Raw genomic sequence first — 22,907 nt, 5'->3', positions numbered from 1 at the left:
TTTCATTTTAGACCATTTTTCATTTTTGGAGCATTTTTAAAACCTTTACATTTCACAGAAACATTATTGTTTTCATTGTAGATTTCAGAAAAAGTATAAACAAAAATTGAAATTTCCTAAAAGTATCAAGGAAGCTTTTCTTATTTATTGCTTTACTGCTTTGGAAAAAAAAAACATTACTTGCTTTAAAATAAATTTAAAATGAATACTGCTCTGGTAGACTCAAGGCATCTTATTGCATAGAAAAGCAGATCTCATGGGATGATGTGGTGGATTTGCTGTGCACAGGGAAAGCTCAACATGCAGGAACACATGGTAAGCAATACAAAACACCCGGTGCCCAGGCAACATGCCCACATCAAAGGCACCGAAATGGGGCACGAATAAAAGCAAGTCAAAACCCTTTGACAACGGCAAGAATTCCTGGGTCCTAACCCAGCTCTGACTTCACTACAGGGCCACTCCGTTAAAATTACTCTATTTTAACTAAAAGGGTATTAATCCAAGCCAATTAGTTCAACCATACTAAACCTCTATTTGCAGAATTGACCTTCTTTCGAATTAGCTTAATTTTGAGTCTGGAAGTAAATTAAGATAAACCTTCAGGCAAATTTCATTCTGAGTAAGAACTAAATTTCATAAACTTCAAACAATTGAACCTGAGAAGCTGAATTCAGATTAGTTCACCTGAAAATCCATATGCAGATGAGCCATGAACCTCCCAGCAATTCTTCCAAACACCCCACAGCAGTCTCAGTCCAACTTTCTGCTCCCAGACTGAAGTGTGATGTTGCTCTTCTAGTCAATAATCATCTTTCCACCTCCCAGATGGCTATATTTCCACAGAGCTGTGAACGTATAGCTGTCTAGGGCTTAGAGAACCTGGGAATGGAAAGCATTATATGATGCTTAAGGCTATTATACTTGCACATTGAGTGCTGTAGCCCAGAAGACAGCCGGTAAGAGAAAAGTCGAGATACAAAGCTCTTAGAAAAGAGCTCAATAGGAGGTTTCTGTTAAAAAAAGAATAAATATGGGAGACTAGGGAGTTTGAAAATATTAAGGAATAACAAATTTGTTTTCCAAGTTCATTTTATTGTGTCAACTCTGTTAAGTGAAAGAGACTGCTTAGAGGGTATGAATTGAATCAATCATATCAGTTTAGGGAAAACACAACACTGGGGGCGGGGGGGGGGACGACACACGACAGGGATAACTCACCCAGCTTCAGAAACACAAGTCTGCTAGGAAAAGGAAAAAGGCCACTGGGGCAGGCAGACAGCAGAGAGGTCTAACAGGAGGAATGTATTTCCGCCCAACTTTTAAAGTGAGGGATGACTAAATACCAGCTGAAGTTCCTGAGACACAGCTCGCCAATTAAATCCAGCCCAAAAGGAAAGGCGTACAATGAGATAAACTAAACAAGATAGAGAGATGGGAAAAATCCCTCCTCTCAAGTGCTGTAATTAAGACATATGTAAGGAAACAAATCATGACAAACTTGCTTGTTGATCTCTTTTGCTCCAGGAACCGAAGAGCCCCAGAGCTAAGAGTAGCTAAAAAGCAGCTGAGAGGAACACATGATGATGGCTTCCCGTATTTGAAGAGAGAGGAATTATCTGGCAATGATACACAAGGCTGTGCTTGAAATGACAGAATTACAATTTCAGAGCTGTAATTTTGAGCTTTCTTCAGATGATGAAGCTCTACTGGAACATCAAAAAGTCCCCTAAGAGCAGGAGTAGGAGCCCCATTTTTCAGCAATAAAACCACAAGATGATGCACAGTGGAGAAGCAGTTTGGTTCCTGGTCCAGGGGTACGGCTTGACAGCCTCCCTGGTTGCTCATCTCCCTCAACTTGTCCATGGTAGTGAAGATTGTTATGCCGCAGAACTGCACGTAATCAGAGCTCAGGGTTACAGAAACAAACTTTGCCCATGCAGTTTTTGTATGTGGCTTCATTTCCTCTTCAAAGTCTCTCCTCAAAGTCACTCACCCTTTATTCTCCCACCCAGGGTTGCTGGACGTGAACAACCAAGTTGCCACAAGAGACATGTGCATTGCCACAAACAGGGCACACAGTCGTCAGATGGGAAAGGGGGTTAGGAAGAGGGAAAAAACAACCCTTCCAAAACAGACAGCAAAGCAAAACTACTTCCAAATACCAGGCAACATTTCCTGACATTTCTCAAGAAAACATCAAGAGCTCTTTAGCAAAAAAGGTAACTAGAAAGCCTACCCTGGCTGAGACCAGCACTGGGAATACCCCTCCTGGTGCACCTCTTCCACAAAGGACACGCATCCCAGGGGCAGCAGGAAATGTGCTGCCATAAGCTCAAGTCTCAGCAGTTGCATAAAAGCAGCAAATGATTACTAGGATGCTCAGATGAGCTCATCTCTTGTTTTAATCAAACTTGTTGGTTAAGTCATCATTCACTCAGATTTTTCCATTCCCTCTTACGGCACGAAAGCTCAGGGAGGCAGTGGCGGACTGCATCTCAGCTACTGCTGTCCTCACCCAACAAACATCACAGACTCCAGTAAGGAGTGAAGTGCATGCACTGTGCTAAGATTTATTATTTTGAAAACCATCAATGACACACTTGGCAGAATTCAGAATTCTCTTTTGGGGAGAAGAAACTTGCTACATTTTACGGGGGAGTCAGACATCTCTACTCCCATAATGAAGTTCACACTGACAAACATGGACACAAATCTTGACGAAGTCACACAACTCCCTCCACCCTTAGTGGGAACCAGGTATATTCATTCCAATTCGGAGCATCAAATCCCTCAAGCCAGAAGCATGAGGCAGAGAATAACCACATCTTGCTGTGTACTCTGCGATGTAAGACTTGGAATTTAAAGAGGGGAAAACAAGTTAGCGCACTACATTTTATTTTTCTGGCTGTTAAACCCTTGCCAATAATAAAAGGACTTGTCACAAAGAACCAGCTTACTTTCCAATAGAGATGCATGCGGTGGGACAGACTCCTGCTCGTTCTCCCACAGCATTACTTCATCTGAAGGGCAAACAGGAGCAAGGGTTTAAGTGCTAAAACAAACAGATCTAGCTTTAACACACAGGTTGATGAAAGCAGCCATACATAGCTACTCTTGAAGTAATTTCTTTGCAGCCTTCATTCCCACAGATAATTATGAGCTTAAACGTTCCAAGACTTCAAATGATATTTTGCACTTTCTTCAAGTTAAAAAAAAATATTTAAATCTCATATGCTTTTTAAGTCAAGATTAATGAATCCTCACAAGAATAACAGTAATAGCCACAGTTACCTAAAAGATAAGACTTATGGGGGTGCTCTGGGGTACCCAGTTTTCCCAAAACCCTTTTCCCATGTCTGTACTTCCTTTGTAGGCAGTCTGTGCTCAGCCCACCTACAAACCCACCCAAATCTGCAGTGGGCAACCACTGCTGCCAAGCACCAACTATGTGATGATGCTGCAAGGACATGTCGGGATGGATGAAGACAGCATGACACAGAGTGCAAGGACCCAGTCCCACAGCAAGTATCAACAACAGCAAATGCATTTGGAAACCAGAGGTATTCTTCCCTTTTCACATAGATACACATATGGTCTTGTACAAAGGCTGTACCTCAATCTGGGTTGAACCCATGACTATTTAATCTAAAAATTATTAGGCTTGAAATGCTGTGAGTATGAACTCAGGGAAATCTGAGTCCAGGGAATGGAGGAATTCATCTAGTATTTCACATCCACCTTAAAATAAAAAATGACAGTGCACAGGCCAGCATGCCTCTCTGGAGTGAGTGGGATTTAATTAAAAATATAAAGGGAAAAAAAAAAAAAAAAAAGACGCCATCACCCCTGCAAAGGGCATAGACCAAAAAAGGGGGGCAAAAGAGAACATAACAACATGAGACACAAATAGTTTGTGATAGAAAAGAATAGGTTTTATTCTCTCCCCCAGATTTGGAGAGCATGCTATATTTTGTGTAGCAAGTGTGTGGGGAGAAGGAGTGGGGGGAAGAAAGTATCAAAATCAAAACAAGTCACAAGGCATCAACAATCCCTTGATGACAGGAGAGTAGTTTTTGTTGGCACAGCTCACGACAGCTGGAGGAATAATTGCAAAGCTGAGCGAGAATGCCTAGAATATATTTTGCCTTTAGATCCTCAGATGAAAGATGCTATCCACAAGCACTTTGCAAACGTTAATTAAACCCACACAGCCCCTTTTGGCAGATCAAGAAGTATTTATCCTTATTTTGCAGAGAGGGGAATGAATATCTCGGGCACTTTTAACATAAGGTATTTACTCTTTCTACTTAGGAAGTGCCCCATAGATATATACACCATTAAAAACGCAAATTAACCTTTCCAGTCCAGCAGCCTTCCCCAGCGCGCAGCCATGATAGAGCTCATACCTCGTATTTCCCTCTGACTTCTGCCCCAACAGAAATCTTGACTCTGCAGAAAAAGCAAGTCAGCTCTGGCCGTGCAGGTCAGAGGAGAGAATGAGCACTACAAACAAGCTTTAAAGAAACACCACCCCTTTATGAGTCGTAAAAACCAATTCAACTGCTCTTCCTTTGGTTTTCCTCTTCAAAGGTGCTGCAGCCTTTCCATACTGATTGGGCTTCACGCTGTGAAATGTCTCCCCCATTTGAGAGCTGTTCCCTGCAGGACTGCTGCTTCCCAACGCCACTTTATAGACACCCACCTTTGTAAAGCCACCGTCCAAGGAAATGTCCCAGGCTCTTGGGTCACTTACCTACATTCAGACCACACGCTGCCAGTTCAAGAGCCCCACTGCAGGTAGGGAAGAGCGTGTCCTTGTTACCTCCAGAAATCTGCCTGCCATAACACCAGCTCTCTCCTGGCAGAAGAGGAGAAACACTTCTAGCGTCTGCCCCACACAATGTTCCAATTAGGGACTTGAGTCCTCAGCTTTGGCTGAGTTCCTCCCCACTAAGCCCAAGGCAAGCGCCTGCGAATCCAGTAACAATCAGGTTTCATCCATCTTCCCTCTAATTAGACATTATATCAGCACACATAAGTATTTCGAAGTAGCTTTTTATGCCTAGCCATCAACAGCTACTGTTACTGTTCCAAATAAGCTTTCTATTCCATATACTGAAACACATACACCACTCTCCAATGTCATAAAATAAAATAGTATTAGTGTAAATTTAATCCAATTTACTGAGTTAAAGCAGGGAGAACCAGTGGAGATAAAAAGGAGCAGTGAAATATTTACAAAAAAAAGCAGAAGAGTCATGAAGTATTTGAGACACCTACACTGGCAGGGCAGTAGTACCGCTGTCTTCTGTAAAAAAGAGCTTATCCTCAAAAGAAAACCAGTCAATTATTTGCTAAATTGACATGGAAATTTTTGTATTTAGGCGGAGAAGGGTCAGTTTGTTGGATCTACAAAGAGTAGCTGAGAACATCTGCAAGGACAGGAAGAATATGCATAAACATACATGTGAACTAAAAAGCCAAAATACACAGTGGTGGCCAATGCTTGTGATCTTACCATGAAAATAAGGATATTTTGAGTTCTTGCCCGTTTAAAAAAACCCAAACCCTTGAGGCAGCTGATTAAGTATATATTTCAGTTGGAAATACATTTCATGATGCAGTTGGAAAGGAAACCTAAGAATAAGTGGAGCACATTCAAAGACTTAAGACACTAAAAGGCATAAAATCCTCTAGTTTTCAAAAAATCTCACCCCAACATATGTATAGCCTAGGAGAAGCTTGGATAGGAACGTAATAGTGTAAAAATATGTAGTTTAAAACCTTGTTTCCATTCTAATTTCTTGTCTAACACATACTTCACAAAGATCCCTTCTGCCTTACGCTGCTGAACACAGAAGGAGGTTCTCTGCAGAGATGAAGACTGTCATCTCTTCCCCCATCAATCAGGTGTTGAGTGACATCCACTGCCCTGGAGCTGGACAAACACAGGTTCCTCACTTGTGACAGCAAAACAGATGCCTATGTGCAGCAAAGTCTGTTGCAGATCCCTTGGACACACCAGTTCAGCAGCAACTGCAAGTCCACTGGTTTTGTATGCAGTGAGTGCATCGAGTTAAAAGCATTCTTCAACCTAAAGGAACTGTCAAGGAAGTAAGAGTTTGGCGATATAAGCTGCCATTCAAATCATCTAGTCTCATGCTCTAGACTCTATTTTACTCAAATTCAATGTCATTCAGGTTATGTTTTCCTACAAACAGTAGAGATGAGGACATTTTCAAATTGTCCATCACATCTCCAGCTGCTCTCTGACCCCACTTCACTGGCCATCTGGGCCAGCCTGCCTGGTTTAAAAACCCACCTTGCAGCGTGGTTATCTTATTCAGATATTGCCATCCATCAGAAATGCTGTCGGACAGTGTTCCTTCTGGAGAACTCAGATATGCAATGGCAGACACTAGTTACAGAAACGTAGTGTAACTATGTTTTTTTATATATATATAATTTATATTCCATTTACATTTATAGTGTAACACCACGCCCCACAGGGCACAGCACAGGTTTCACCACCATCTGGCCACTGTGCTCAGCAAGTCAGGAGACTATCTGGGGCTGCAAGCAGTGTTCAGACCAAACACAGAAGATGGAAAGCTTTTCCTAGACTAATGCAGTGCCTCAACTGGCTTTCTTGGGAGCTTGCACAGTCACAGCAACTTCCCATAGAAGCTGCAATGTATTCCTTGCAAAACCAGGCTGCTGTATGCCGCAGCATACTGGGGCCAGCACTGATAAGTCGGCTTTGTCACTGCCCCACACAGCTGGCCACCATCTTCTCTTTGCTAATCCAAGGCAGAGGCAGTTCCAAAGACCCAGGAAAACCTGAAACATAGCCAGGGAAGCAGGTAGCTGGTTGTGCAATTCCAGTATTACATGTGCTGTTGCAATCTGGCACAGCCAGGAGACATCAGAAACATTTGGGGTAGAGCCAGCAGATGTTTGCTGCTGCATTTAGTTACTCCCTCTCCGACCCTTTGCAGAGAGGCAGGACCCACAGGGAACCCCAACTGCTTGCTCCACCCAGCCCCACGTGCCAGATCCAGTCCAGGCTCTTCCCACTCAGGCACCCACTTCTTTTGCCATCCAGCTCAGAGCTTCTTCTCCAACCTGCTCACTCAGGATGGTGGTAATACAGGGGTTAAAATAATGCACCTCAGCTGCATGCATTAGTTTTTAGCGATAGACAGAGTCAAAGTTTTTTGGCTCAACATTTCATCTATGCCCTTGGCTTCTAGTTAAATTAAGATTGCACACAGTGAGGTAGATACTGAGATGTTATTAAAAGTGTCCATTGCATTCAGAGCAATTCCTGCAGAAAGGTATGTATTTGCAGTACACTTCATCTTGATGACAACTCTGAATCAAGACAATTCCAAATGAGAAATGTTGCTGTGTTTTAACACACACTGCAATGCAAGACAGCTGCACTGACCTTTCCTGGCTGCCATTCTGGGGTCCTGCCAACAAACATTTGCAGGTTTTGGACTTCCACTGCCCTTTGAGGACACAGCACAGAGCAGCGCCCTCCAACACGGTGCAAATCCGCACCGTGCAGCAGCAGCTAACTGGTACCAGCTGAGAGGTGGCGTAACGGATGACCTGATGCCTGTACCCAGCACAGGGAAAGGATGGGAGGTCTGGGACCACTGAGGCCTGGGGCAGCTCTGCCCGCAGGGATAGCAGAGGCTGAAAGCCTGCAGGAGAACGGAGAGGCCCCCGAATTCACAGCCATACACCAACGCGTCAATGCACGGGGCGCTTTGCCATCTGAGCAGCTCTCCTCTTCTAAACTTCAAGGTAAGGTTTGAGGCTCAGCACTCAAGCCTGGAGGAGGACTGGAGCTAGGAGGGGGTACGCTTCTGCCTGTGTAGGCAAGGGGCAGGGGCCAGGCCTTGTTATTTCATTCTTTACGATAAAAGACAGAGCACATTTTTGGCCTTCCCACGCAAATCCATAGCTGTATGACTGCCAACTCTTTATCGCTTCCCATTTTGCTTTTTTTGTTTGTTTCTTCCAAACTTTGCCCAAGGTTACGTTCAGCAAAGGCTTCTCCCTCAAAATACAGCATTAAAAATACTATCACATTAACAACTGGATATTGCATTAAAATCCTTCTTGAAAGTACATGCTTTTCAGAAGAAAGACCCAACCGAGCAAAAGAGCAGCAAATCTTCGCCCCACATCCCTCTGCAGGTGAAACATTTTGCAGAGGCCACCTTGCAGGCTGCCGTCATGACTTTCTACAGATCACCAACGCCCCACCTGTGCTCACCTGCTCCTGCCCTCAAGGGAGGGAAACACCATGCGCACACACACCTAGCACACAAAGCAAGCATTACTCGGTAGCCTTGAATCTTCACAGTGAGTATAAATAAGCATGGGACAGCTCAGGGCCTCCTACATCAAGTACAGCCTGCTGCAGTCACCAACTCAAAGACCTCTCTGAAAAGCATCAAAATATTTTCGAAAGAGCCAACTGGCTGTTGAACTCAGCCCCCTTTTTTCCACCCAAACTACTGTTTTAAAGCTACATATCTCATGACTAAAAGCCTTCTTCTAACTCTCAGTTGCTGCTTATTTGTGGCGTTATAATATCATTTTCCTTCGGGGGATCAACACTGCCCTTTAAGTTAAAGGATTATTTTTTTTTCCCCTGTATGGTATCATCTGTATTTCATATTTATAGAGAGAGAGATAGTAATCCTCCTGCTGCCCTTCAGCATCCCAAGCACACCTCTGTTATCACCCTGCAGCTGCTCAGGGATGCCTTTTGAGGACAGGGCCCCTTTTGAGCTCCCATGTCCAGCAAATGTTCTACACTTCAGAGAAGCAGCAGTTTCTTATGTGGCACACTCTTCCAGATCATCCTTCGCTGAGTCTAATGACTCTGGAAAGATCCCTGGGGAGGGAGCACTCTTCTGCCAACAAGCTCCATTAAGTATCCAACAACATCCAGCAAGAAACAGCAAAACTTATTTTTTTTAATTACCTTTTAAAGTTGGTCATAACACACAGAACATCACAGAGCATATGCCATATAAATGATCTGCCCATAATTCTCTGCACTTATTTTGGTGGCTGTAAGCAAATGCAGCTATTTCCAGGAGAAGTAACTTAACTCAGGATAACAAAGTAATATGAAAGCACTGCTTTTACAACCGTTGTCCCACACATCACTTATCACAGGGGAGAAAGCAGAACAACTGCAAATACCTTTCAAATACCGACATGCACTACTGGCACAAGAGACTTCACTTAGGACGTGGTTCCGCACTGTCGCTCAGCTGATCTAATGGCCTGTTGCTGTTGAAAAGAGAGATCTCTTCCCCAGCTTCCAAGCCTGGATCTACAGTGAGCTGATTCAGGGACTTAAGCTGGAAGGAAACTATCTGTACTGAGAAGGAAGGAATCAGATACATGTCAGCACAAGATCAGTGGGAGCACAACTCTGGGAGCAAAACCTTTCCTTGCAGCACCAGCTTGACATTATATTAGTTCAGCTACGATGCACAACCACACTCTAAATTTAGATAGCTTTATAACTATAAAGCTGTATCTCATGCCCATTATTCCTCTCCCAATGCAAGAATGAGCCGTTCTATTATAAATGCTTTTAAATCACCACAGCGCTCTCCACCCTACAGGAGCACACATCAATTGAGGATAAAGTGGTTCAACTTTTGAATGCAGACAAAAACTGAGACAAAGCTAACGGTGGTGAAGGACAGGTTGCCCAGGGAGGGAAATGATCATAGGTTTAAGAGGAAAGAGGAAAAAACCTACAGACAATTTACCTGTGCCTGGGTCACCACTCATTAATGCTCTGAAGAGAATCACTTCACATATTACAAATTATGCTGCTCTTGGCTTACTCCCTTATTATCTACCTCAGACAGTATCCAGTACCCTTTCACACACATGATCTAATGGGAACACTTTGAATAAAATGAAAAGAAGGAAAACAAAACTCAGGACCTTCATTTGAGCAAGAAAAACCATTAGGAGACCCAGCAATGGCACCAGGTTTCACAACTCACTTCTAAGTCACTCTGCATTTCCACCTTCTCCAGAAAAGGGAGAACCTCTCTGAAAACAACCTCCAGGCTGTGCAGGCAGAAGACACAATTGTTTTCTCCTGTTGATATTGCTACCTAATCCCTGCTGATTTGGGGTTTCCAACAGACTTTTTAAAAGCTTTCCCATTCAGGCTGCGCTCCATTTTAAGTAATTTCTGGAGAGAGTGAACTGTGTTCAAGGCAGACGTATAAAACTTTCAATTTTGGCTATTAGGGAAAGCTCAATGTTCAATAGCAAGTAGCCAATTTCTGTCCCAATTTTTTTTTCTTTCTAATCATGGCTTGAAAAAAGCATAGCTATAACATACATTTTACTTTAAGATTTTTTTACTGTATTGAAATAAAATCCAACATCAGACAGTAATACACCAGTGGTATCTCCTATCAGGGCTGGCAAGGATGAGATCACTCCTCCCACACACCTTCTAATCTTCTGCTAGTATCACTGATAAAATAAACTAATAATAAGTATTGAAACATGCTTTAGTCTAAAGGTTAAAGGTTGAAAGAATCCACAAGTTGCTGAGAGAGAACAACAAAACCCAACTCTGACCAGAAGGCTAAAACATCCAATTTCAGCCCAAATATTTTGTCAATTCTCCCGCCCTTCCTGCTAAGGATCTGAAACTATGACCTGTGCAGTTACAGTCCTTGCAGACAGCAGCAAACTGAAACTTCATTTCACTCTTACAATAAAATCTCAGAGGCAAAAGCATATAGAAACAAACACACATTACTAGTGAACGCAAGAGTATCAGTATAAATTAGCTCCCTAGAGACCTAATGAAGGCTTGCTTTCCTCCTCAAAGGCATCAGCTCTGTGTTGCCTCACGGTGAGCACTCTAGACAGAATTAAAAGGACACGAAATCTGTCCACAGGGAAAGGCAGCAGCTGGATCAGCAGGATGAAGCAGAGGATCCAGGCGGCCCCACATAGAAGGCGGGAGGGGAAAGGGAAGAAGTGCATCCTCCTTTCTCCTTAAGGGCAGTTTCAGTGCAGCAATACATTCACCTTCCACCGCTCCCAACTTAACTCTCTCTTCTGAAAGTGCTTTCATAGGAACTGCCTTATTAGACCTGCAATATAACCCATAAGATCTACTCTGCCCAGAGCAGCAGCTGCCACCAGACTCTTGCACAAAGGACTGAGGCACTGTGAAATGCCTCTGAAGCCGTTCCAGATCCAGACCAACTTAGCACCAGCTTTCAAAATCTTCCCGTTCTCTTTTCAACAGTGTAAATAATAATATGCAAAACAATAATCTGACTCTTCATAGATTACTAACAGAGATTCAAGTCTCCGGATAAGTTTTTCTGTAGTGTTGTCTAACACAGGTCCAGGCTGAAGCTTGCTCATAGAGGCAGAAGGGAAACCTGTTCTGCCCAGGAGTCTTCCCGGCAAGGTAAGCTGCACCCCTTGCTCACCACTCTGGACCAAGATCTCTTCTAAAATTTTAAGCGTCTTCTTCACAGTGAGATGCCCATGACTTCCACATTAGCCTTTCTGCTGCCTGCAGGAGGTACAAATCCTGGCTTGCTTTTAGCTCGTGGGTCACTTTGGACATGGTAACAGAAGAAAGGTCTGCAAGAAATAAGTATCCCCCAGGCACCAGTATCTCCAGCTAAACACCCAGAGAGCAGCAGGTCTGAGACTCACTGAGTACAGAAAGCACATGACAAAAACATTTCCAGAAGTGGAAAAGTTAATAACCTTGTTATTATTTTTTGAAAAATAACAACATTGATTCCCACTCTTCCTTTGATTTGCAACAGGAGGAGGAAGGAGGGAGAAACAAGTTGTTTAAACAACAGCTGTTACATCAATACCGGCATAATGGAGTCACAAGCATCCTGTTCTTGCCAGAGCAGTCACTGTTTAAGTAAGAGCTCTGCCTTTTGAAGAGGACTTTATAACCTCAAACACAAACATTCAGCTATATTTTCTTCCTAATCAGAAGTCAATTATCCTGCTGAGTGATGACAGAACAATTCCACAAAGTAAATCCTTTTCATATCAGGGCCTTCTGTGATCAAGTTGCACTGGAAACTTCCTTGCTTACACAAAAGCAAGGAGGATTTCACTTGTGCTTCCCACAATTGTTCCCAGGAGCCTCTCTCCAAACTACCACGTGAACCTTCGGTGTAGAAAAAAACTTCATCTGACAATGTGAGCTAATGCACTTTTATCAAAACTGAAATTTCACTAGTCAATCTTTTATCAAGTCTGAGGCTATCCAGAAAGTATTTATGTTCAGCCATCTATAGATGTTACTCACAGAAGCAAGTTAGTGCTACTGGCACACATTGTTCCCTACTTCCCAGTCATGCAAACCTCCTGGAGAGTTCCTTCAACACTTTTTTAACCACTTTGAAACAGCTTTATAATAGTAAATAATTACTGCAACATTTTCATATCACAAGCAAGTTTTAAGTGGTTCTCAGGCTTTCTACCTTGCAGTTTCTTGTCTCCCACACCATTCCCTTCCTAGGTGCCAAAGTTCATATATACTGAAATTACTCAGTACCTGCTTTTTGGATAAATGAATGATACTTCACTCACAAGAAATCGAGGGAAGCCAGAAGTTCTTAAATCAAACCAATATCTGGCCAGTCCCCAGGGTTACTGACCCCATTCTTACAAGAAAATCTTTTAATGAGCACAAATGGTCAAGGCCTCTGCTTTACAATATCCAGAAGCTGACGTTTCCCGCAACATGGAGCCCTCATACCCCTGGCTGGCACAGACACGCTCCTCAGGAGCGGAAGCGCCTCCTGAACCATCACACATCACTGCTACAGTACCTGGGTGCTCGATGGAAGAAACCAGAGCAGAGGAGAGCAAAGGAACCATCAGGCCAGATTCAGTGAGGCTCATCTGACTACAAGGAGACATCCATCGCAGGCTCAACTCCTGGGCCCCCCATCCAGCTTCCAAGCTGATCTATCATCCACACGCAACATCCTTTTGGCAAATACAGATGTAATTTGAATTCGGACTTACTTGCCTGGCCAGGAGAGAGGTTAGAGCCAAGAAATTCTTTGTCTTGCAGAGAAGATCCCATGTCATCCCACAGTTCTCCAGGCTGGCATAATCCAGCTCTATTTCCACCCCATTCTGTAAATAGCTCTAGGAAACTGGCCCAGCAGGCCACCTGGCCTCTAGGGTACATGGCTTCTGATCAGCCCCTGTGATATCTAGAGCAGAGAGCACATGTTCAGTGACAGGTCCTCACAAACCATGCTTGTGGATAAGCATGAAGAAAAGGCTGGCAGAAAATAGTCCCTCACAGCACACACGTGAAAAGCTTGATGATCCTCTACCTCAACATAAAAATTGCAGCTACAAGTTCAGTAACTCTCTGCTTATTTATCTCTGCTGCTTCAAATGTGTCAATAAATGTTTATCCCTGCTTCAAAAGGAAGTCTTACATGACATTTCTGAACAGGAATGGTCAGATTCTCACCCCTCCTTTTTGGATGGGGACACAAGACAGAGGAGCAGAAAGAAATTGGTCTAGAGCCTTGTCCCTGTAGCAGAGACAGTGTAAAAAACATAGCTAGGGAATCTGCTTAGATACCCTCCCAGGAGCAGTTCAGGAGTGAGCCCAAGAAACAGCCTGGAGAAGAGCAGCAGGGGAGCTAATGCCACAGTCCAACAGGGGATAGCTGCGCTTTGTTATTTAAAAAATAGCAACACCAAGAGAATAAGTAAGATAGAGAGTTGTAGACCTGCATTAACACATTGTGGAGGATCTTGCATGCAACCTGATGGTTTTAGCCTCACTTGAGCTCTCTTCCTCTAACCCACCGTGTGATTCAAGAAGAACTGTAAGCAGAAAAGAAATAAACACACAAACAGTGACTTATTCTACCTAAACATGAACCAGTTCCTGGAGGGGAAGGGAAGAGAACAGAACCCGAACTGATATTCAGGCTTAGCAAGCAGGAGCACTTCAGCACATACTGCCGGCTTTGTAATTCTGCCACAAAGGCAGCCTGTTACAGCTCTATCATTACAGCATTGTCCCACGCAGCCTCAAGTCTCAATTTCAATGGCTATATTAAATTAAAAAGTCCCCTGGGTGATGGCGCTAGTTGGCGTCTTGGAGCTCCCCATTTATAGCATACCACTTCCCTAGCATCACTGGATCACAGCAGGGATCCCAGCAAGGTCTCAAAACCTTCCCTTGCTCCAAGCTAACACATGAGGTTTCCCCTACATGGAGTCTCTCCATCACGACAGATTTTCCTGGGCAGAGCAAAAGTCCAACACATAACTCACCATTTTACAAGCCCTTTCCACACTGGCTATATTATTCAGTCAATGTACTAAAAAAAATAAAATAGATGCAGTGTTCCAGTACTGTCCAGGAAGAGGTGATCCCTCTTTCAGAGGGATCGATGTCTGGCACATTTACACCCTCTAAGGACTGCCCAGCCAAAAATAATGCTGAAAGCAACAAGAAAAACAGCAATTTGGCTGTTCTTATCCCAACCAGATTAAAAATTACTCTCAATTTACTATCTTACTAAACTACATCTTAAATTGTTACAGCAGGCTGTCTGTGGGCTGGCAAGCTAGCTGCATGCAACTTCGCATAAGCACATGTAAAAAAAACAATGAGAAAGAACCATAAATATATATATGAAGAAGGCACGGAAAGAATGAAAAAGCCTCCTGCCAACAGTCCTTCACTTTGACAAGCAGGGGCTAAGACATCCTGGGTAGTGATAGACCCCAGATCAACCTATGGTTTCTGGATGTATTTTTCTCCCTCTCTCCTCCTCCTTGCGCCATATGTGTCCCCTGTACAGGGAGGACACTGCAGCTTGGATTCAGGACTGTAAGGCTGTGTGAAGCAGCTCAGTGTGCCCAGGGTGGCACATCTTGGCAGGCCAGGTGAGGCTTTAGGGAGCTGGTGTTTTACTACCAGTGTCTGGACAACTCTTTGCAATGAAATGAGAGTACATTTGTTGACATACTTTCCTGGACACAGCAGAAATACCTGCTGCTTCAGGAGAACTGCTATGAGGACTTCATCTGCACACACCTGTAGGTCTAATTTACAGTACTGTGATACCACAGACTGGTGCAGAAGCGTTGCAGGGCTTTTGGCATGGTACTGGTATAGCAGAAATGGTCACCATACCCTAAGGGTGATCAGCACGGGCCCCTTGAAACAAGGGGTTGGCTGAGGCATACAGAAGCCAGGTCCTTTGGCTTCTTTGAACAGAACAAAAGCCACCAGCGAAGCACAGACAGGCCCAAATCACTGTGTGGGTTCTTTGATTTTAAAAGCAGGAAGGAAGCACTGGGGAAGGTGGCAGAAAGGAAGGAGGAAAAAAAGCTCAGTCACAAGAATAGCCATGAAGCTGGGACACATGGGGGAGGATACCGCAGGACTCAGAAGACAAGCCTCAACACAGGGAGAAATTGCTCTGGGTGATCCATGGAGCTCTGACTCAGTGCTGAGGAAAACACCTAACTGTTCCTTAGCTGAACTGAGACCCAGGTTTCCCAGGCTGCCCACAGGGCAGAACTTTAACCACCCTTGTGGGAGCAGTGATTCACCTTAGGGCAGCACAAAAGCCATGGATATGTGTCAGGGCAGATAAATAAAACCACAGATATGTCACAGCCGCAGGCATGTCAGTCTGCAGACCATCACTGCAGACCTGTGACTACAACCCTGGATGTTAAGATTTTAATCACGTATTCCCGTTCTACTTTTTGGAAGCCACAGCACTAATAAAATAAATACCACTTAAGCAAAGCACAGGGGATGGAGGGGCATGCCTTTCCCTTGCAGAACCAGTACCTGTTTGATGACACTGATTTATATTTATCTAAATAAGACTAATTCTCTCTTTTGATATAATTTCCCCTCTTAACCAACGGAGAGAGGGAGAAGGTTTAACATCCAGAGTGTTCTTTGTCCCCATTTAGAAGATGCAGTACACACCAGCAGCCATTTAGTTTCACAAAATTGCTGCAGGATACAAAGATACATCTCATATCCTGGTTGACAGCTTTAGCACAAAGCCACACAATGTCTGCCAGGGCTCCTTGGTAAATACTATATTGTTCTAGTGACTCAGTGCACTGGAATGTATCAGGTTTATTCATAGCTTTTCTGATAGAGTCTTTAGATTAGACACATAAACTTTTTAGAAAAAAAATAAGTCTATGGCTTATTATTATGTGGGACATACAAAATTCCTAGTTTCTTTACCAGGCTTATAAATACAGAGAACTGAAGCAAAAGGACAGGCCCTCAGAAACCTAATGGTTGTTTCAAGCTTCTAATAAGTAGGACTGTAAGAACATTCGAGAGGAGAAAAAAAAACAGATGTGAACCATGACCAAAAGTTACACTCAATACAAAAGAGGACAGAAGAGTAGTGAAGATGGTCAAAGACATGGAGCACCTTCTGTAAGGACAGTCAAATTAATTAGGACATTTTAGTCTGGAAAAGAGACCTCTGACAGGGGACATGGTAGGTAGGGATCTACAGAACCCAAGCCAGCATGGAACTGGCAAACATGCAAACAGCAATTCCCTAAACAGGAGCTTATTACAGTAAACTTGTTGGCAGCAGGTTCAGTTACCAAAAGGAGGTGGTTCATCACACAAAGCCATAGTTAAACTTTGAAGCATGTGGGACAGAGACCAAAAGCACATATGGGTTCAAATAAGAGCTAAATAAATTGATGCTAGATGAAGGCCATTTCTACCGTCCACTGCTGGAGACAGGACAGACCTCTGGCCTCCCACAGCTTACATGTTTGTTTGCCATGTTCTGAGTTTTTAATGAAGCAGGCAAGAGTCTATAGCAGTTTCTGAGAAGAACAGCAGTAAGAAGCAGGAATTCATGTCCCTCGCTGCCCAGCATGCCTCAGGAGGACCATAGGCAGGAGGTACGGGCAGCACAAATCCTCCTTGCGATACCGAAGTTACTGCTCTTGCTTAGCCTTCTTAATTGGAGTTGTGAGCCAAGACCACACAAGCACGTACACAGCTAAGCCCAGTGCTTGCACAGGAAGCATCAGACCTATGCTCACATTCATACAGATGATGCCACATCCTCATAGGAAGGGACCCACAATAAAACCTCCCACAATACTTAGCTTTGCTACCAAGCCAGGAAGTCTCAGGTGATGCTTGAAGATGAGTCTCCTGAAAATATTTTTATATTCCAGACACAGCCCAGTTATTTAGATATTTAGTGCCACCGAAACAGTCTTGCATAAGAATGAATTAAGGACTCCCTTGAAACAGGTTATTTTCCCATTCTGTTCCATGGCAATCATAAACAGACTGTGTTTCTAGCATCTCTTCTGTTCCAGCTCTCTGCCAAGAACAGCCCTTCGCTCAGCTATCTCCTACTGACCTAAACTCATACACGCAGTCTTCTTGCTTTAATCACAGTCTTCTGCCCTACAAAAGGACTCCAAACCTGAAATCCTTGTCTCCTCTATTCATTCCTCTAGCCATCAGGTCCACAAATGCATAACAGCTTCTGAAGGTCAATGCTGAGCCTGCTACACACGACACCAGCCATAATAAATGTTCTGCAGGCCAAATTATGCCCTCAGGGAAGCCTATGCAGCCCTCTGGCCTTCAGTGGATTGTACAGCTGTCAGGCTGCAACTTACTATGTTCTACTTAAGATATGCAAGGAGAAAGAGAATTCAATGGTATTGACTTATTTTAGCTACTGAAGTCAGCAGATCTGACTCTGAACACATACTGGGATTAGATCTGTCGATTAAGACCATGGCACGATGGCACCGTTGGTCAATAACAGCATCATTTGTTCTTCACATGACCTCTCTGCTACTTCCAGTTTTATTATTCACCATCGCGATTGTTACAGTAGTAAAACCAGTCAGTACCAGCTGAGAAGAGAGTCCCCACTGTGTTTGGCACATAACAAAAGTAGGGTAAAAAGACTGCTCTGAATCCAGAAGTATAACAAGCTAAATCAATGCTGTAGTAGGTAGGAATAGAACATCTGAACCAAGGACATCCTGCATGCCATGCTATACTGGTGTCGTGATTTAACCCCAGCTGGCAACTAAGCACCACACAGCCGCTCCCATGGCGGGACGGGGGAGAGAACTGGAAGTGCAAAAGCGAGAAAACTCACAGGTTGAAAAAAGACAGTTTAACAGGTAAAGCAAAAGCCATGTGTGCAAGCAAAGCAAAACAAGGAATTAATCCACCACTTCGCATCAGCAGGCAGGTGTTCAGCCATCTCCAGGAAAGCAGGGGTCCATCACATGTAATGGTTACTTGGGAAGAAAAATGCCATCACTCCAGATGTCCCCCCTTCCTTCTTCCCCCAGCTTTATATGCTGAGCATTACATCATATGGTCTGGTATATCCCTTGGGTCAGCTGGGGTCAGCTGTTCCGGCTGTGTCCCCTCTCAACTTCTTGTGCAACCCCAGCCTTCTCGCTGGTGGGGTGGGGTGAGAAGCAGAAAAGGCCTTGGCTCTGTGTAAGCACTGCTCAGCAGTAACAAAAACATCCCTGTATTATCAACACTGTTTTCAGCACAAATCCAAAACATAGCCCCACACTAGCTACTACAAAGAAAATTAACTCTATCCCAGCCAAAACTAGCAGACTGTTACAATAAACTTAATTGTGCAGTGGTCTCAGTCAGTCCATGCAGTTCCCACACTCACCTGCTGTGTCCGCACCTGCATTTTACACCCAGAAGTAGAGTGTTTCCCTGCTTGCAGACACCTACAGTAGGCAGTTAACTATTTCAGTCTGACTATGCCACTGCAACAGATGGGCCAAGATGTTCCAATTAACCAGTACTTATTAGCAAGTCCCTCACAGTAGCAAGTTTAAAAATATTTGTAGACACCTCATAAAGCACGGCCTCGCTATTACAGCCCATTAGCATGCATGCAAGATATTTTAATGTGTAAAAATTCCCCATGAAATAACGATTTTCTCCTCTACTTTCAGAAAAAAACTGCCGTCCTTACCATGAACTAGGCGACACTTTCCAGTTCTTTTCTTACCCTTTCCAGCCCACAAGTCAAGCCAAGCCTCATTTGCCTGATTTCACAGCATGCCTTTATGAGTAACCCCTAAATGTGCCGTGGCAGGTCCCTCATCCACCCTCCTCACTGAGTTCAACACCTCCAACAAGGCTGGAATAGAGGAGGTGAACCTTTGCTCTCCTGACCCTAGAGTCTCCTCTGCTCTGCAGCACAAGAAGCTGCACATGACACATTGCTAAATTATGTGGCAACACCTTTAGTGTTGATTTCCTACAGCCTTGAGCAGGTACAAGACATAACTGCATCAGTTCTCCGCTCTGCTGAAACGTGCACGCTCCTGGAAGTGGAATATGAATAAAATTTACCACTTCAGATAAAAGGAGCTGGAGCACGCTTCTCCCAAAACACAAGTTAAGCCAAGGAAGCTTGTATTTCTAGGACAACATTGTCCAAGCATGCAGACTTAATGCTGCTCCCCAGTGAAGTCAATATTAAGCCAGTGTTAGGCACTACAGAAAATCTTATTCTTGAAATATTAAGGTACTTACTGTACAAGGTGATCAACTGGAAAACTGGAATCTGTTTCTCCTTTACCCAACTCTCTACTCATCTGTCTGGAGCCTGTTAGAGAGGGAAAAAGTTGTAAACATACACAAAGTGAGGAAAAAAAAATGTTAAACAATTTAAAAAAAAAAGTCAAGAAGTAGGCCAGCTAAGCAATGCAAAAACAAGACACAGCCACACATATCCCCAATACTGAGGTCAAGAACTGGAAGAGTTTGCAAAGCTCACAGCATGGTCTCTCAAGCAAATGCTGTGATGTTTGAAAACAACTATGGGACCAGCTGTTTCTGGACATTCTCAACAAGGACAGACCTGATCCAACCCAAGAGTAAAGCAAGATATTTATATAAGAGAGTAGCAGCAACAGCTACACAAAACCAGTTAACTACAGAGATAGTGACACATGCTGATCACCAATGCACCATTACACCTGTGGTCAAGAACATTACACAGGGAAACAGGTTTTTCCTCACTGGCCACAAAAACTACTTTATCAAGACACAGTCCTGAAGGGTTAGATGGGATGTGTTCTAGCGTGCACCAAAGATGTTCCTTTAATAGATTTGTTGTTTCAACACCCTTTATCCCCTTAATAAGGAACCACTGAACTTCTGCTTAAACCCATTTTGATTAAGCAAAAGATTACCCATAGAATTGTGCTGGGATGTGGACAAAAGAAAAACCCATTGCTAAACATACATGTTGGTATACATCACACACAGACCAATTATGCTTCAGGGAGACATCAAATCCCCGTTCAATTACTAGAGACACCTCTTAAGATGAGCATTAAATAATTCCCTACGATGTAGCAAGACAACTGGCTACTTCAGTAAATTGGAATAGAAATAACTCCACATCTCCCTACCAACAAAATCCCAAACAAAACTTGCCCTTAGAACAACAAGAGGTCAGTAAGGAGGGATGGGAGGCAGGAATGTTACTACTGCAGTACTATTGTATGCTTATATTAAAGACTCCTCATCAGAAAATTAAATGAAATGGATGCCTTTCATGTTTATCAATAACAGAGCTAATGGTTTTTATGTAAATGCCATTACTTTCAGCCAGATCTGCAAGAGACTCGAGCCATATAGCCCCATCTCCCCTTGCAAGCGACTCCCCTTCAGGCAGCCAATCTAAATGCAAATTATAATCAAATGGCAAAACCAAGAGTTTTCTGGATTATACTGAAAACATAAAACTAGGGACAAAGTATACATATTTGAGAACAACCCTCCTCTTCTGGAAAGACCTGCTGATCTCACATTGCTTTTTCATCCTGAACGTATATAAAAATTAAAGTATAACTTGGTTCTCATTTACAGTCATATTATTTACCCATACAGCAAAAGAGTACCATCTTCTATCATTCTATTGCCCTTGGTGTTAAAACAAGGAGGGGAACATTCTTCTACCAAGCTACAGAGAGAGGATATCTCTCAGAGATGTTTCACCCACAATGGGAGCATCCCATCTGCAAGGATATTAAATCACAGAAATAATAAAGCCCCCGTTGGACTTGGCAGAACGAACAGCACTTCCACATTTTCAGAGGGAAATTCCTCCTTGGAATAGAGTTGTTTAAGTCGGACGAAGAAGGTGTTATCACAGGATGGTTATTAGGAGGTAGAGATATAAAACTGTTGTCAGCACAAGGAGCACCATTCTTGCAGCATAAAAGCTTTTTTGAAGAACACTTAAATCCTGACCCCTACCTGGAACATATATCAAGTCAGGCGCTTTGTCGGCACTGATTAGAACAAGGTACTAACGGCAAATCTCAAAATAACTTAATACTAGAAACTGCACTGTTTAGTAAGTAGAATGCACAGAGGAGAAACTAATGATTAAAACAAAGGCCAAAAATCTGACAACCTGACTGTGGCACAAGTTTGCAAGTGAGGCTCGGAGGGGACTTGTTCTAACTACCACAAGCAGCTAAACACCAAAACTACCATTCCCAAGAGGGGCACATGTCCTCAGAGGGATCCAGCTAATTAACAATATAGCTATATACATGCTCGTTACACGGGTGAAGAGCTTAGCACTTTGTATGTTTTGAAAGTGCATACTACAGGAATATTCATAGAGCAGAACCTCGCTAATTAACATTAATAACCGAGAGACCACTTCTGCAAATGGCTGGATTTTGTGAATTAGCCAGCGAGAGAACATGTAAAGCTGGGAAGCCAGAGAGACAACGCAGCCCAGCAGGCGCCTGGCTCACTTCTTTGGATATCTATAATTAAATAATTTATCATTGTGCCTCAATGTCTACGAGTGAATATGCAGCCAGTAAATAAAGCACCTCTTATTATGCAAGGCCTTGCTAAATCTGATTAGTAGGGTTTGACTGCCCATCGAAAAAGGTCATTAAATTAAAAAAGACAACCCTGACTACCTTCTCTCAGAAACTTTTCACATGGGCCGGCATTTCAGAGAACTCATCGACTTCTTTTTCAGCTGTTCTGACATACTTCATGGTTGATCAATTACTCACAGATCTATTGTTTTATGCACCAAAACGCTGGCTTTCAATCCTTGGATCACAACTTGGAATTGCTAAGGTTCCCTTCTCCTCCTTCTCTTCCTCTGTAAGCCTGGTGAAGCAAGTCTTGGTGCATAGCCACATGGTGGGTCTTCTCTAGCAAAAGGAGACTAGGGCCCCAACTTGGAGCTTGTCACCACACCGACCACACATAGGATCAACCTGTGAGCAGCGAAAAGAGGAAGAAGCCCTTCCAAAACAAGTGCATCTTTTCCTTTCCCCAATTCGGACATTTCAGCAATGCAGTTCACAGTACAAGCCCACAAACAGATGTCCTGGCAAAAGCGGCGAGCAGCCGCGCTGGGACGCAAACGAGCGTTCAGGCATGGCAACTCAGGGAGATGACTCTGCCGCTTCAGAAAACACGTTGTGCAACCGCACAGCGGTGTGTCGGTGACAGTGCCACTCAGCCACCCGGGATTTCACACCCAGCTACCATGTGCAAGTGTAATCTGATTTAGCAGTCGTATTCTGACTTCAGCTGTCAAACCACAACCACGGTACATTTGATGCAGCAGCGTGCGCAGCAGTGTGCTTGCAAACCAGAGCTGTTCCTGTAGCAAAGTTATTTCCTCCCAGAACTGAAGGTTCAAAATCTGACACGGCGTATCCGTACATCAGCATCCAGCCATGCCACACACCCCCCAGCCACCGCTCACACGCTGCTGCAC

At 43.6% G+C, this 22,907-nt stretch overlaps 1 protein-coding gene across 10 annotated transcripts in view; it reads right to left on the bottom strand.

Moving 5' to 3' along the window:
• EXTL3 (exostosin like glycosyltransferase 3) overlaps positions 1 to 22,907 on the bottom strand; it is a 158,124-nt gene that overhangs the window by 90,584 nt on the left and 44,633 nt on the right. For 8 of the 10 annotated variants that reach the window (XR_011328571.1, XM_069805511.1, XM_069805507.1 and 5 more), the window contains exon 2: positions 19,670 to 19,742. The exons of the other annotated variants lie outside the window; for them this stretch is intronic. The gene's annotated coding sequence lies outside the window, so the exon portion shown is untranslated. The remainder of the gene's footprint in view (positions 1 to 19,669; positions 19,743 to 22,907) is intronic. 10 annotated transcript variants of the gene reach the window in all.

This window comes from Haliaeetus albicilla, chromosome 18 (genome assembly GCF_947461875.1).
Source record: "Haliaeetus albicilla chromosome 18, bHalAlb1.1, whole genome shotgun sequence".
Lineage (NCBI taxonomy): Eukaryota > Metazoa > Chordata > Aves > Accipitriformes > Accipitridae > Haliaeetus > Haliaeetus albicilla.
This window is presented reverse-complemented; position numbering and strand designations above follow the sequence as displayed.